Here is a 14003-nt window from a genome sequence, read left to right as displayed (position 1 = left end):
CCTACTTAAGTAGTAGTAGTAGTAGTAGTAATAATAATAATAATAATAATAATAATAATAATAATAATAATATAAAGAATAGGGCAAATATGATCTGCCACCATGTCCCTGTCTCCCAGCCATCAGATCTTGGCTCACCTTCCTGTGTCTGTGCTCCCACCTGGTCGTATCCTGGCTGGGACTCTGACATTGACAGCCTGTATCTGTATAAGCACCATGCCACTGATGACACCTAATGAAATTCGTAGCTCAATCCCACAACCCCAAAATCATGACCTGAACCAAAACCAAGAGTTGGACACCCAACCAATGGAGCCATCAAAGGCATCCCATATTTTTTGTTTCATATGTTTTGTTTCTTATATCTTCTTTTTCTTTCTTTTCTTTTTAAAGATTTATTTATTTATTCATGAGGGCCATACAGAGAGAGAGAGAGAGAGAGAGAGAGGGAGAGGCAGAGACATAGGCAGAGGGAGAAGCAGGCTCTTCATAGGAGCCCGATGCAGGACTCCATCCCAGATCCCAGGATCACGACCTGAGCCAAAGGCAGCCACCCAACCGCTGAGCCACCCAGGTGTCCCTTTTTTTCTGACTTCTTTTTTCACCTCCTTTGTTGACTTACTAGCTATATTCCTTTGTTGTATTAGTTTAGTACTTGATTTAGGTACTATAAAATATATCGTATCACTTTTCTGCTGCTGCTTAAAACATTAAAACAATCTTGGCAGCCGAAGACAATAAATATTTATTATTTTAGTGTTTCCGTGAATCAGGTTCCAAGGACAGCTTAGTTGGGTTCTCTCCTCAGAGTCTCACAAGTCTGAAGCTGGGGTCTCATCAGAGGGGTCCCCTTTTAAGCTCATGTAGATGGTGATGGAAGTAATTTCCCTGCAGCTATAGATCTCATAGCAGCTTACTTCTTCAGGGACCCCAGGAGAGCCTCTGAAGTGAGTCTCTGACCTCTTCACCTTCTTTTAAAAGAGCTTGCCTGATTAGGTCAGGCTCACCAAGGATAATCTAGATTTGTTCAAAGTCAACTGATTAAAAGCTCTGATTAAATTTGCATAACTCCCTTTACCTCTGCCATGTAACAGAAGCTAATCACTGGATTGCAATCTATCACACTCAAAAGGGCATTATACCAAGGGTGGGAGGCTGGGGGAGGGATGTGTATCTTAGAATTCTTGCCCCCACATTTTTAGCGTACCACAATCTACTATCAAGTGATATTTATGCGACTTCCCAGGTAGTGTGACAACCTGGTGCCAGCACACTTCCATTCTCCCTCTTGACCTCTGCACTCCCACTCATTTCCTAGGACTGTGTAAAAGCATACCACAAACTGGGATGGCTTAAAACAATGGGAATTTCTTTTCTCACAGCATAGAAGTCCCAAGCCGAGGTACCAGAGGGCCATGCTTCATCTGAAACCTCCTCCTGATTTTCTTTACCAGAATCTTTGACGTTCCCTGGCTTGGGGTCCTATCTGGACTTTCAGTGTCACATGATGTCGTTCTAGAGTGTCTGGGTCTTCAAATGGCCATCTTCTCATAAGAACACCAGTCACATTGGAGTAGAGGCCCATCCTACTCTAGAATCACCTCATCTTCACTGATGACATCTGTAGAGAGCCTATTTCCAAATAACGTCGCAGTTTGAAATACTGGGGCTTCGGAATTCAATGTATTTGGTGGAGGTAGGGAGAAAAGGGTCAGAGAGAGGGGGACATAATTCAACTTGTAATTATGCTGTATGGTTGCCATACAAGGCTGCCCACATATTTACAAATGCTGTACTACATGATTTTTGCTTTTAATGGTCAATTATATTTAAAGATATGTCAGTGAAAAGCAAAAGTCTTTCCTTTAAAATTTTTTTAAAGATTTTATTTATTCATGAGAGGCACACAGAGAGACAGAGACATAGGCAGAGGAAGAAAGTGGCTCCCTGCAGGGAGCCGGATTTGGGACTCGATCCCAGGACTCCAGGATCATGACCTGAGCCAAAGACAGATGCCCAACTCCTGAGCCACCCATGTGTCCTGAAAATAGTCTCTCTATTTACCCACGTGGTTAGCATGTTCCTGATCCTTTGTGTAGACCTGGGTGGGGCTGAGCACTGTGTTCAGCCCACCTCAGCCACATGGGGCCAGGCACGCGAGGCCCATCTCATATTCTCTCTCCCTAGTTTACTCCAAGCGTCCCTCTGGGCTCGGCGTGTCTTGGGGTTTGGGTGTTTTGAACTGCAATGGTCTCCCCATGTGGGAATCCCTCTTCATGTTTGTTTCTTTCCAGATGAAATGAAGGGTTAGTGAAATCGAGAGGCTCAGGCTGGACTTCTGGGGAGCTGAAAGTGTGTTCTTGACGTGGGTTCTGGTTACACAGGTATGTTTGCTCTGGGAGCGCTCACCTGGCTGCACATCTCAAATCTGTGTGCATTTCAGGACAGATGCTATACTTCAATAAAAACTTAGGAAAAAAAACATACGAAACAGGGGTGTCTGGGTGGCTCAGTTGGTTAGGTGTCCAACTCTTGATATGAGCTCAGGTCATGATCTCAGGGTCCTGGGATCAGGCACCGTGTCGGGCTCCATGCGCTCAGTGGGGAGTCTGAGGATTCTCTTTCCTTCTCTCTCTGCCCCTCCCCTGCTTATGCACGCGCTCTCTCTCTCAAGCAAATAAATCTTAAAAAAAAAAGAAGAAGAAGAAGAAGAAATAAGCAACTCACTAAGGCTGAAAGAGAAGCTGAGGGCCCCCGGGGCCCTGCTTGTGCAAGTGGACTTGGCTGTTCACTGGTGGCCAACGTGGGGCCACCATGGGGCTGGGGCTCGGCTCTCCAAGCCTGGGGGCAGGGACCTAGGACCCAGGAGTGATGATATCTGTTAAAACTGTAAAGTGCTTGCACATGTCCACAAATGGCCCTAAATGGCCATTTGTCTTCCGACTACTTTGGCTCATGGGACTCATGTCAAAGAGTGGTGGTGGCAGCTCTGGTTTTAGCAAAGAGGTGGCCTTGCAGCTGTTGTGTGTCTGAAGGCAGCAGCCAGGCCACCCTGCACACCAGCCTCTGCTTTGACAAATGACTTGGAATCCATCATCCCTGCCTTTGTTAAACACAAATGCGCCCTCCCTGCTTCTGCATGTTATTACCACCACAGACTCTTAAGTGGCTGGAGAGAGAGGCCTTTTAGTGGAATTGGCTGGTTTTCCCTGAAGCAGCAGACAGGTGCAGCTCCCACAAGAGGCCCCCTGCTCCTGACAGCCTGCAGGGTGACCAGCACTCCTGCCCACCTGCGGTACCCCGCACTCTACACCCATCACCTGTTTGCTCTCTTTTCCTTTTAAAGGAAAAAAAAAAAAACAGAAAGGGGTAAAGCAGAAACTAAAACCACTTACCATCCCATTATGTGATGAAATAATCCTTCTTGTCACTAAACATACTAGGGCTTCTCTGGGTGCATGGAGGTAGAATTTTCTTCTGCAGAGATCCATTTCATACTAAGCAGAGCCTGAGTTATCACTGGCTTTTCTCACTGTGGTAGCTGGAAGACATTCTTCTCAGAATCTCCTGTGCTCCTCTGACAGCCAGGTGGTATAGTCCCTTGAAGAGCAGGCCCACACTTTGTTAACCAGTGTTCTGTTTCTGGGCGCTCATTTTCAGCCCAAGGCGGTACTACTGATGGTTATACCCGCACTGGATTGGGTCCCAAGTAATTGCTGGGTCTGAGGTCAAAGGTGCTGATCTAGGCTGGCTTCTGCCTTCATGCCATCCACTAGCTGTTCTTGGGAGGGTCCTCAGAGCCTCAGGCATCACCCATGGGGTCACTGCCTCATGCTCCCCTGCACATCTCTGTACCCTGGGCCCCCTGGTCAGTCCTTCTTTCCTGCACTGCCCCCGCTCTGGGCCTCCAAGACCCCTTCCCTTCCCCAAGCATTCTCCTGCTGCACCCCCCTCCCCAGTCTCTCCTCCCCGAAATCTCCCTCATCCTCATTATGTCAGCCAGGTGGTCAAGTGCTACCTGAGTAGCTGAGGACCCTGCCCATCAGTGATGCCTCTGCCATCCAAACATCAACATAGCCTGTGGGTGTCACCTTCCCGATCTGGCCAGAATGCAGCCACTTCTCTCTATCCCCTGACTCCTGCCTGTTTCACTCCCCTGGCTCTCCCTCCACCCACTCTTGTCACAACAGTCAGAGATCCTCCAGGGATCATCCTGCAGCACATGACCAAATCCATCTCTTCCACAGCCCAGGCCCTGTCTTCTCCCCATCCTGTGCCCCACAACGAGATTCCTTGTCACCCTACTGAAGCCACAGCAGCCTTGATCCCCTTGGCTTGCTCCTTTCTCTGGGCCTGGGTGCTAGCTGAGCCCCTACACACACTCCCAGAATGTCCTTTCCAAGGCTGATTCTTCCTGTTACTGAGTTTAACCAGATGTCACCTCTGCACATCAGCCTGGGAGCTGGGGTCATTAGGCCCGTTCTACAGGCAAGAATGTGAGAGGGCAAGTGACATCCTCCAAGTGTCCCAGCCAACAAGGACCAAGCCCACAATCACCCTCTGGTTCCAAAGCCTGTTGCCTATGCAGCATAGCTACTGCCTGCTAGGGATGGTGTATTCCATGTGGGCATATTCTACCCACATCAAGAGTCTGGGGTGTTATGACTCTGTATGGCATGTGTAGAATCTCAATTTAATCAGACTTAAGCTCAAAGAGAAAATGTGTTTGTGTCTGTAAATAAAAAGCCAGGCATAGCTAGATCTAGGACCCAGTGTCCATCTCTCTGCCTCTTGGCTCTGCTTTCTCCATGTGGGCTCAAGGGTGGGTACGAGGAGGTCCCAGCAGCTTCACACTTATTTCCTAGGCTTTCCTTGACCTGAGCAGAAAGACACAGTGCAATAATGAATGTTAGTAAATGTTCCAAGAACTGAGTCTCGGTACTATGCCTACCATGAGTCTATTTCAAAGGCTGGGGGGATGAAATGTACTGGGTGCCCAGGCCTGGATCCCACACCCATCTCAAACCGTTGTCAGCCAAGGCAGTTCCTGCCCTGGGTAGGCTACCAGGGCCATATGCCCTTCTATCCCAGGCTGGAGAGGGAGGACACAATGGGTTTTGTAGACAGAAGAAGGAGGGACAGATGCTGGGCAGGAAGAAGCTGCAGTGACCCTGACCCTGGGCAGCTGCTGCAGGACCAAGTCTTGGCATGGAGCCCAGAGGCAAACCCAGTCTCCCCCTGGCCTGCCAGCGCCTGCCACACCCCGACCTCACGCGGTCCACCTGCTGCAGCGTGGCCAGGGGATGGTGCACAGACTCACCTGAGGGCCCTCACTGGGGCTGCTGGAGCAAAGACGAGGCTAAAAATGGAGCCAGTTAGAAGCTTACTCTCTTGGGGAAGCTGCTAGGTGAGCAGAGCGTGAGCCTTCAGTGAAATCAGCTTGAGTAATTAGGGACAACAGCACGCCAGCCCCTGTGCTGGGTGGGAGGCAGCCAGCCTCTTTTCCCCAAGGGGGAAAGCACTGGGGCTGCTGAGCCAGGCACCTGATAGGCCACTGGCCCCAAAAACATCGTTTCCACAGGGTGGGTGTTTTTGGAAGTAGCCCCAGTCGCTCTGTGGCCCTTAGGCCAGGCTCCCTATCCCTGCCTCCTGCCCAGTGCAGCCTGACAGGGCTGGAGGTATGACACATGACAGCTGTCTCGGCCTGCAGCCGGTGGCAGAACCCAGAGTCGTCCTGATGACAGGCCTGATGCTCCTCAGGATGTGTTTGCAAGACTGAAGCAGGCATTCAGTGTGGCTGGATCATCCAGCACCCTCCCTAGCCTCCATCTGCAGGAGTGCTCGGGAAGTGGGGAGGGCTGCAGGATGGGGGCTGGGAGGGCAGCCATGGCCTCTGCCTCCAGAGCCACCTGCTGCCTGAGGGTGTGACCCACTGAGGCCCAGGCACGTCGAGGAACCAGCTTGGTTTGCCTAAGAGACCCCAGGTAGGAGATCCAGAAATCTACGCTATGTGACAGCCATGTGTCCTTGGCAGCCAGCAGTGTGCAACAATGTGTTCGTTCACTGTTGAGTTATTACATATTGATGTGTTTATTTTAACACATTTTAAAAAGCATATACCCAGTGCATTAGACCCATGAGGTCATAGATAGTGTTGGTAAGAACAATGCTAATATTAAAACGTGAATTGATATGAGGAATGTGATTAGCCGAATAGCTACATAGGGCCTAGACATACCCCAGAAGTGACCCTGGAATGCCGCAACCGACAGACGCTGAAATGGTTTCATGTCCCAAAGGCCCTGAGCCTGAGGACGGGCTCTTCAAGCGACCCAAGGGGCTGCCCAGGACAGGCGTGCTCAGGGAGAGCCCTGTCTGCATCACCCGCCAGCACCTGGCATCCAGGTGTCCCCAATCCTGGGACTGCTCCTCCTCCTGCTGGGAGCCCTCCCTCCTCCAGCATCCTTCAGGGCTTCCACGTGCACACACGCGGAGTGCGGTGAGCTGGGTTCCGGGTCATGCAGTGCCACAGCCTGGCTCCCTCGTGCAGGGGGTAAGCCACCGCTGCTGTCTCCCAGGAAACAGCAAGAGAGCAACCTGGTACAGGTGGGCAAGGACTGCGCGAGCCAGTGCAGGTGACAGCCGTGCCGCTGTGATCACACTGTGATCACGATGACCCCCCCCTTCACGACTGCTCCTGCTGGGGGCTCTGTTGAATTGGTGGGAGGGAGACAAGCCGTCCCCTGTGCACTGAGGCTCGTTCTGCTTTCTGATGCCCACGTGTCCATGTTTAGGCACGCATGTATTGGCCATGTTTGGACTGTGACTTTCACTGGAGCGTAGTGGCCGGTTCATATCTGTACCCTCCCCTTCACCGACATGGGGCAGCACACCAGTGTCCACTTCATTAGGAAGCTCTGTGGGGGCTCCGGGGCTGGGGAGGGTGGAGCAGGTCTGTGGGAGCTCTCAGGTCAGGGACTTCTCTGGGTGAAGGTTCTTGCCAGCCTGAGCACAGGAGGTATGCAGACTGACCAGGAGCTAGGGCATCTATGAGTGCCCCTGGATGCAGAGAGTGGTGACAATTGTCCAATGCCCACAGCTGACCAGTGGTGAGTGGTCCTGGCCCCCGAAACAGGGGTTCGCTGGCTTCTGCACTGCTCCACAAGTGGCTGTGTGGCCTTTAGGCAAGACTTGGATCCCGGCAGCACCTCTTTGACCATCTTACAGGTCAGTGGCCCAGGAGACCCTGTTCTGCCCGGGGCCCTGGGGCTAACCCCGTGCAGTGGGGTAACCCCTAGGGTCTGTGGTCTGAGTAGCCTACCATCCAGCCGGGGCCCCTCCCCACGCGAGCTGCCTGGGGTGTTCCTATGTGGAGACCCGCCCAAATCAGAGCCCGTCCCTGCTTCGGGCTACCCTGGACCCATTTGCAGAAGACGGTAAAAGTCTGCCGATCAATTTGAGAGCCATTTGAGCTGGGTGACCCAGCACAGGTCAGGTCTTCTCTCTGAGCCTCAGTCTTCCCTTCTGTGAACTGCACATAAGGACAGAACTGCTTTTCAGCAGGTCTTGAGAGAAGCCGACTCACAATGGTGTTTGTGCACCGTAGCTCTGATGTCGGCCTGTGGCCCAGGACAGGGCAGGGAACTGAACTCACAATTGCGAGTGGAGCCACCAGGCTGGGGGGTGGCTCACACACACATACACACAGCTTCCCTGACTTTCTGACAACGGCCTTTTCTCTGTCTGCTGGATGTTTCTGAGAGAAGCCAGAGGAAAACAGTATGCTTCTTTGTTTTATTCTCACACGGATGACTCCATCTCCCCTTGTTCTTCCCAGAAAAGACGATGACGAATTTGTTAAAGTTCAGCCATGAGAGCCCCCTCTTACAGCAAGAATGACGAGTATTTCAAGGCAGCTTCTTGCTTCTTGGAGTTATTTTTGGATAAGTGGCCCTACTCGGGCTCGAGGTGGGTCCCCGGCTCCCACTGTCCATGGGGAGGAGGGCCGGGAGCACCTGTTCTGGCATCTCGGCTCCCCAACCCTCTGGGTACCCCCACCCACTGCCATGTGTCTGGACCTTGCAGCTGTGTCCCAGTCACTGGGCACCGTGAACAAAAAGTTGTGCAGTTCTCAACTCATTCACCCAAATTTCCAAATTCAGGACAGAAATGAAATGATTTCTCTGTCCTTTAAGATTCTCTAGACCCTTGATGGACCTCTCTAGTTAGGAGGAAATGAGTGGCTCTGGGGAGTGAGCTCCGTGCAGCCCCCACTCTGCGCTGATGTGGGGCACCCCTGCGCTCTGGGCCCGGCCTCTTCAGCCACCCTGGGATTGGGATCCCCGGGCCCTGACCGGGACAGCCCCAGGTGCACGTGGCCAGGCTCAGAGAGAGGACAAGACAATACGAGTGGTGATGGAGGCCAGGCAGCCTGCGCTGGGAGCAAATCCTGCCTGTGGGGAGGCGGGGGACAGGCTGGGGCGGCCCCCCAGCTGTGGGGGCGTGATGAGGAAGATGGCTGGCAGAGAAGGTGGTTCCCCTGGTTCTCCGAGGCCCACCCTGGGGAGCAGTGGGGCGCGGGGTGGGCAGAACATATGGGTGCAGCACTGACCCTGCTCCCAACCCAAGTATGTCTACCTACCGGGTGGGGGAGGTATGATGAGCCCACTTTACAGGTATGGAAACTGAGGCCCAGCCAGGTGAGGGGGCTATCTCACAGCCAGACAGCGGAGCAGACCCCCCATGGGCCACATGCTGCCCCCCACCCCTGGGTGCCACAGAGCCAGTCGCAGCCTCACAGGCTTGCCTCCCCAGACCATTCTTTGAAGCAACTCCCAGAAGCTGCAGGGAGAAATAAAAGTGTTTATTTTTGCCGACCGTTCCTCCTCCCCGAAGGTGCCCATGAGGTGTCTGTCGGGAGGCGTGGGTGTCTCCCGCAGATGCTCCAAGACGGAACCTGCTGTTTTTGCTGCAGAATTGGGCGTGCCATTGTGGCCCAGGCTGACCAGCGGGGAGATGGGGCGGTAGAGTCGGTGTGCCCAGTGCCGCCAGGGTTCCTGAAAACAAGGCCCTTGGCCAAAAAGGCAGGTTCTGAGTTCCTCAGGATGCTTGTCAACTCCAGGGTCTCCTGCCCTCCAAAAGGGTGATGTTGGCCCCAGGCTATGGGGAGGGAGGACCGTGATCCTGGTTGCCCCACGCTGTCCTCCATTCTGCATCTGAATGTGAGATGCCCCCTGTCCTGCCTGCTCCAGGCTGCAGGCCCCAGATGACTCCTGCCTGAGCCTTGCCTTTGTGGGTGCAGCTGGGGGAACCCGAAAGTCCCAGGCTCTTATAGTCCAGGAGCCACAAGACTTGAGCTGTGAATGGTTTTTCTCCCCTATGCTCCTTCCACTGGGTGCTTCCTCCCTGAGGAGGTGAATGGAGGGCAGGCCTAGAATGGAGGGCCTCCGTGGCCAGTGTCTCATAGTGGGGTTCCCTCATCCTGGAACCAGGGCCATAGCCTTCTGACCCAGGCTGTCCTCCACTTTCTGGGACTCAAGGGCTTTGATTTGGAGAGGCTTCACGGTGCTTATGAGAGCCCCTTCCCTCCAGGCCCACACCTGAGCAGGAGCCACAGGGGGTGTCATCCTGGCTCTACTCACAGGAGGGAGACACACCCACTGAGGTTAGTCCCGGGGACAGATCACACAGCTGCCAACATGGTAGAGACTCAGCCCTGAGGACAACGGGAGCAGGAGAGGAACGTGACCTGGTGAACAGGTGCCACACAGAGAGGGACTCAGAGCCAGACGGGGCAAGTGGCCTGCAGGGTGGGCAGGGCAGTGGGGAGGTCTGGGTGGTCCCAGTGCAGGATGGGGAGGAGGGAAAGCACCAAAGGAGGGCGGAGGCCATAAGAGCCATCAGAAGATTTAACGGGAGAGGAAACTAGGAGCAGCTGACCCTGAGTGCTCACAGGAGGGTGGTGAGCCCTCCCAGGGCAGGGGTCCCACCATGATGAGGTGGTCAGGACTGGAGGAGTGACCTAGCAGGAGGCCTGTGGGGCTGAAAGATTCTCAGCGCAGGAACAGTTAGCGCTTTCATCCCCAGTCCTCCCTTCACACATCTCACTGGCAAATGTGCTCTTCACACAGTCTTATATTCATTCTCCGTGTAAATAAGACACTTGTTCCCCTCACAAAACAGGCCATGTTGCTCCCTGGCAGCTGCTGCCTGGCTGGCCAGGCCACAGAGCAGCCTGGTCACCGCTGTCAGCCTCAGCTGGTTGCCAGACACTGCCAAGTACTCTCTCCACCCTCCTCCATGGGCTGTTGCAGCCAGCGACCTCCCAGTGACTGTCATTCCCTCAGCCAACTATCCGTGCATCCACCCATCCACCTGTCCCCGTGTTCACCCAGCAAGCACTGATTGACAGAGCCCTGGTCCAGATGCTGGGGGCACAGCTGCAAGCAGGACTGAAAAGACTGTGCCCCAAAGGAGCTCACGGCCATGTGGGGAAGACGGGTGATGAGCAAGTAGATAAAAGGCACGTGAGAACTTCACACTCAGATAAATGGCACAGGACAGCAAATGAGGCTCGGGTACAGTGAGTGCATGGCGAGCAGCCAGGGGAGGGGGGACAGGACGGCCACCAGAGGAAGGCCTGGAGGATAAGCATTCCCAGTGGGACCACAGCAAGCACAGAGCCCTGAGGCAGGAGTGAGAGGGGAGTATGGAGAGTATGGGAAGAATCAGACACAAGGTCAGAGAGGCAGTCCGGAGCCCAGGCAATGGACTCACGGGCCTTGAGAAGGACTTGAGGGAAGGGCCTGGGCCTGTAACGGGATGCTCAATGTTGGTGCTGAGTCCCAGCCGCTCTGAGCTGACCCAGGCCTGTTAGCCCCCTTAGGCGTGGGGGGAGACTGAGGCTCAGGGAGGTGCCTGCGCCTTTCTTTGCTGCTCACATCCACCTGCCAACAGCACCTCTTCTCCAGCTGACTGGCTCTTGGATGTGGCCCCTTCTGAACCCCAGTGGCTCAAAGGACCCTTTCTCTGCATTGGCCCCAGCACCCCTCACCCCTGTCTGCTGTGGTTCTGAAGGTCCCTTCCAGGAGGGGACCCTGCAGCTGGACCTCCAGGGAACAAGGGGAAGGGTGTTCTAAAACAGAGGAGACAGTGAAAAGCCTGAGTCAGAGGCAGCAGTGTGGATGGCATGTCTGGGACACAGCAAGCAAGCACATAGGTCTGGCGTCATCTTGCTGTTTTCGTTTTTTGTAAAATCAATTCATTTACTAAAGTGAATATATTCTGTGATGAAATTTTATGTTCTTACCTAAATCACCAACATCACTTCCCATAAATAGAAAGTGACTGTAAAAAGTCAGGTAGCAGGGGCACCTGGGTGGCTCAGTTAATGAAGCATCTGCCTTCAGCGCAGGTCATGATCCCAGGCTCCCTGCTCAGTGGGGAGCCTGCTTCTCCCTCTCCCTCTGCCCACCCACCCCCACACTCTCTCAAATAAACAAACAAAATCTCTAAAAAAAATTTTTTAATTCATGTAACAAAAACAAGTATTGATTTTTAAAAAGAATAAAACTGCAAAATAAAATACAAGCACCAGTCTTCTGGTTCCAGGCTGGTTCCACTCTACCTCTCCCACCAAATGTGGGGCACCTTCCTCTCCAAGCAGAGCTCTTATCTCCTGGAAGGCAAGAGGAACCGACTGCTTTTCTTTATCCCTCTGTCCTCCTACCTCTAGACACAGGTATAGTCATGGGGAAGTGCTCAGCAGAGGGGGGTGACTAAAGCCCTTGCCTTCTGGCTGGCCAACCAAAAAGGGGAGCTCCAGGAAACTGCAAAATACCATGGAGATTTTAGAAAAAGAGAGCTCAGGAAAGCAAGATCCTACAGTTGTGTATTACCTCAAATCATAGAAATATACACAATGATATATAATACAAATTGAATAAAAAATATAATAATATAGTTTTATTTTATGTAACATATAAACTATATAATCAAAATATAGAAACAAAAACAGAAGACTCTCCAGACATTTATACATTAAACAGCACATTTCTAAATAGTCCACAGAGAAGAAAGTTTCGAGGCAAATTTGAAAATATTTTGAACTGAAGGAGAATGAAAACATTACATGAGATTTTGTGGGTTGTGCCTCAAATAGTACTTAGAAGAAACCAATAGCATTAAATTATTGCATTAGAAGGGAAGAAAGGTCTTAAATCAATACTTACAAATTTCACCTTAAGAAACTAAGGGGGGAAAAAGCAAAATTGACCCAAAGCGGGTGGAAGGAAGTAAATAATGAAGATAAATATAAAAATCAGTGACATCAAAAACATACCAGGCTCATGGGTTGGAGCACTATCAATTCTCCCACAAATTCATCTACAGATTTACTGCAGTTCTGATCCCAAGTCCCAGCAGGGTTTTTTTTTTTTTTTTTGATAGATAGGACAAGGTCATTCAGAAATGTATGTGGGAAGGCAGAGGAATGAAAGTAGCTTAAAACACCAACATGTAATAGCAATAAACATAATTCAGTTTGTGACAATACATGCCTGTAGAGAAAGTTCCTTAATGAGACCAGGGGTATCATTTATCAAATGTCACCCATGAGGGACACCTGGGTGGCTCCAGGGTTGAGCGTTTGCCTTCGGCTCAGGGCATGATCTCAGGGTCCTGGGATCGAGTCCTGCATCAGGCTCCCCACAGGGAGCCTGCTTCTCCCTCTGCCTATGTCTCTGCCTTTCTCTCTCTCTCTCTGTCTCTCATGAATAAATAAATAAAATCTTTTTTTAAAAAAATGTCACCAATGAAAGGCCATCTGGCTTTGTTGCTCAGGGTAGCCCAGAGGGGATCAAAGCCAGGACGATCATTCCATTCTGGCTCTGAGAATCTGAGACTCCCTCTTGCATCTGCTCTACATGCTGGTATGTGGTCTTTGGCCCCTGGGTCCGCCGCCCAGGATTGGGGCCCCCAGAGTGTTTGGGCATGGAGTGCAAATATCTCCATCTCCTGGCCCAGCAGGATTGTCACCTGGCACTTGCAGAGACTCAGGGGTGAATGCTCAGCCTCTGCATGGGGTCTCCGTGAGCAGGTGGCAAGCAAACACCATTCTGGTTTTCAGAAAAAAGGCAGGGCCGGTGAGCAGGAAACCAGGTTGCTGTTGTCTGTGGACGGTCCTTATGGCTCTAGGAGTGCAGGTCCCGATCTGTATGGACATCTGAGCAACCCCGGCTGCATCCAGGAGCTAGATGTGGGAAGCTAGGATTAGGCACTAGATGTCAGAGGCGCCTCACACTGGGGATGCCCACGGCCCCATCTGGCCATGCAGGTGATCCACATTTCGGGCCCCAGGGTCCTCTGCACCCCTCCCTGCCTGGGAGACACTTCTCTAGCTTGAAGGCTGTGGAGGTGACCTGTCCATGTCCACAGTGTCTGGCCCAGGCATATGAAATGCAGAGACCCAGACAGTCCCCTTTTCTCTGCTGCTCTGCTCTCTGCTGACCCTTCCTTCCTTCCTTCCCGGGGCCCCACTGGCGATGGGGGCAGTGGGCAGGTGGGGTGGTGGTCACCATAGGGAAACTGGTTATTCTCTTAAGTGAGGCCTCTCCTCTTCTCAGTATCCATGACTTTCCAGGGTAGTGGGCTGAATACAGGCGTGCACCCCACCTCGGTGCTCTGGGCCCCCTCTTGGTGACACCACCTTGTGTTCTGCTGTGGGTATGTGCGTCAAGAGCAGCACACCCACGCCAAAGCCTTAGAGCATCTGAGGGAAATGCTCCTGAATCCACACTAGGGATCAGCCGGTTTTCACTGGCAGGTTCTTAAGTTGTGGGCGGATTATTGCTGCCCCTGCTGAAGGAGGTAGTCTTCTCAGTTCTCTGCCCTATGCTCCTAATTGGAGATTAACTTTCTACCCATCGGCTCTAAAGGCATTTTATGTATTTTTAATAGCTTTTATTTATTTATTCATGAGAGACACAGAGAGAGAGAGAGGCAGA

General features: G+C 52.3%; 1 protein-coding gene across 12 annotated transcripts in view; it reads left to right on the top strand.

Annotated features, from left to right (window-relative positions):
* RASGEF1C (RasGEF domain family member 1C) overlaps positions 1-14003 on the top strand; it is an 80062-nt gene that overhangs the window by 16974 nt on the left and 49085 nt on the right. For 4 of the 12 annotated variants that reach the window (XM_072728825.1, XM_072728820.1, XM_072728824.1 and 1 more), the window contains exon 2: positions 2295-2384. The exons of 6 other annotated variants lie outside the window; for them this stretch is intronic. The gene's annotated coding sequence lies outside the window, so the exon portion shown is untranslated. Of the gene's footprint in view, positions 1-2294; positions 2385-7099; positions 7228-7919; positions 7969-14003 lie in introns of those variants that run through there. 2 more of the 12 variants (XM_025988556.2, XM_025988557.2) reach the window with 2 other exon arrangements.

Source organism: Vulpes vulpes, chromosome 12 (assembly GCF_048418805.1).
Source record: "Vulpes vulpes isolate BD-2025 chromosome 12, VulVul3, whole genome shotgun sequence".
NCBI classification, from domain to species: Eukaryota; Metazoa; Chordata; class Mammalia; order Carnivora; family Canidae; genus Vulpes; species Vulpes vulpes.
The sequence above is the reverse complement of the archived record's forward strand: the minus strand, read 5'-3'. Positions and strand labels throughout refer to the sequence as shown.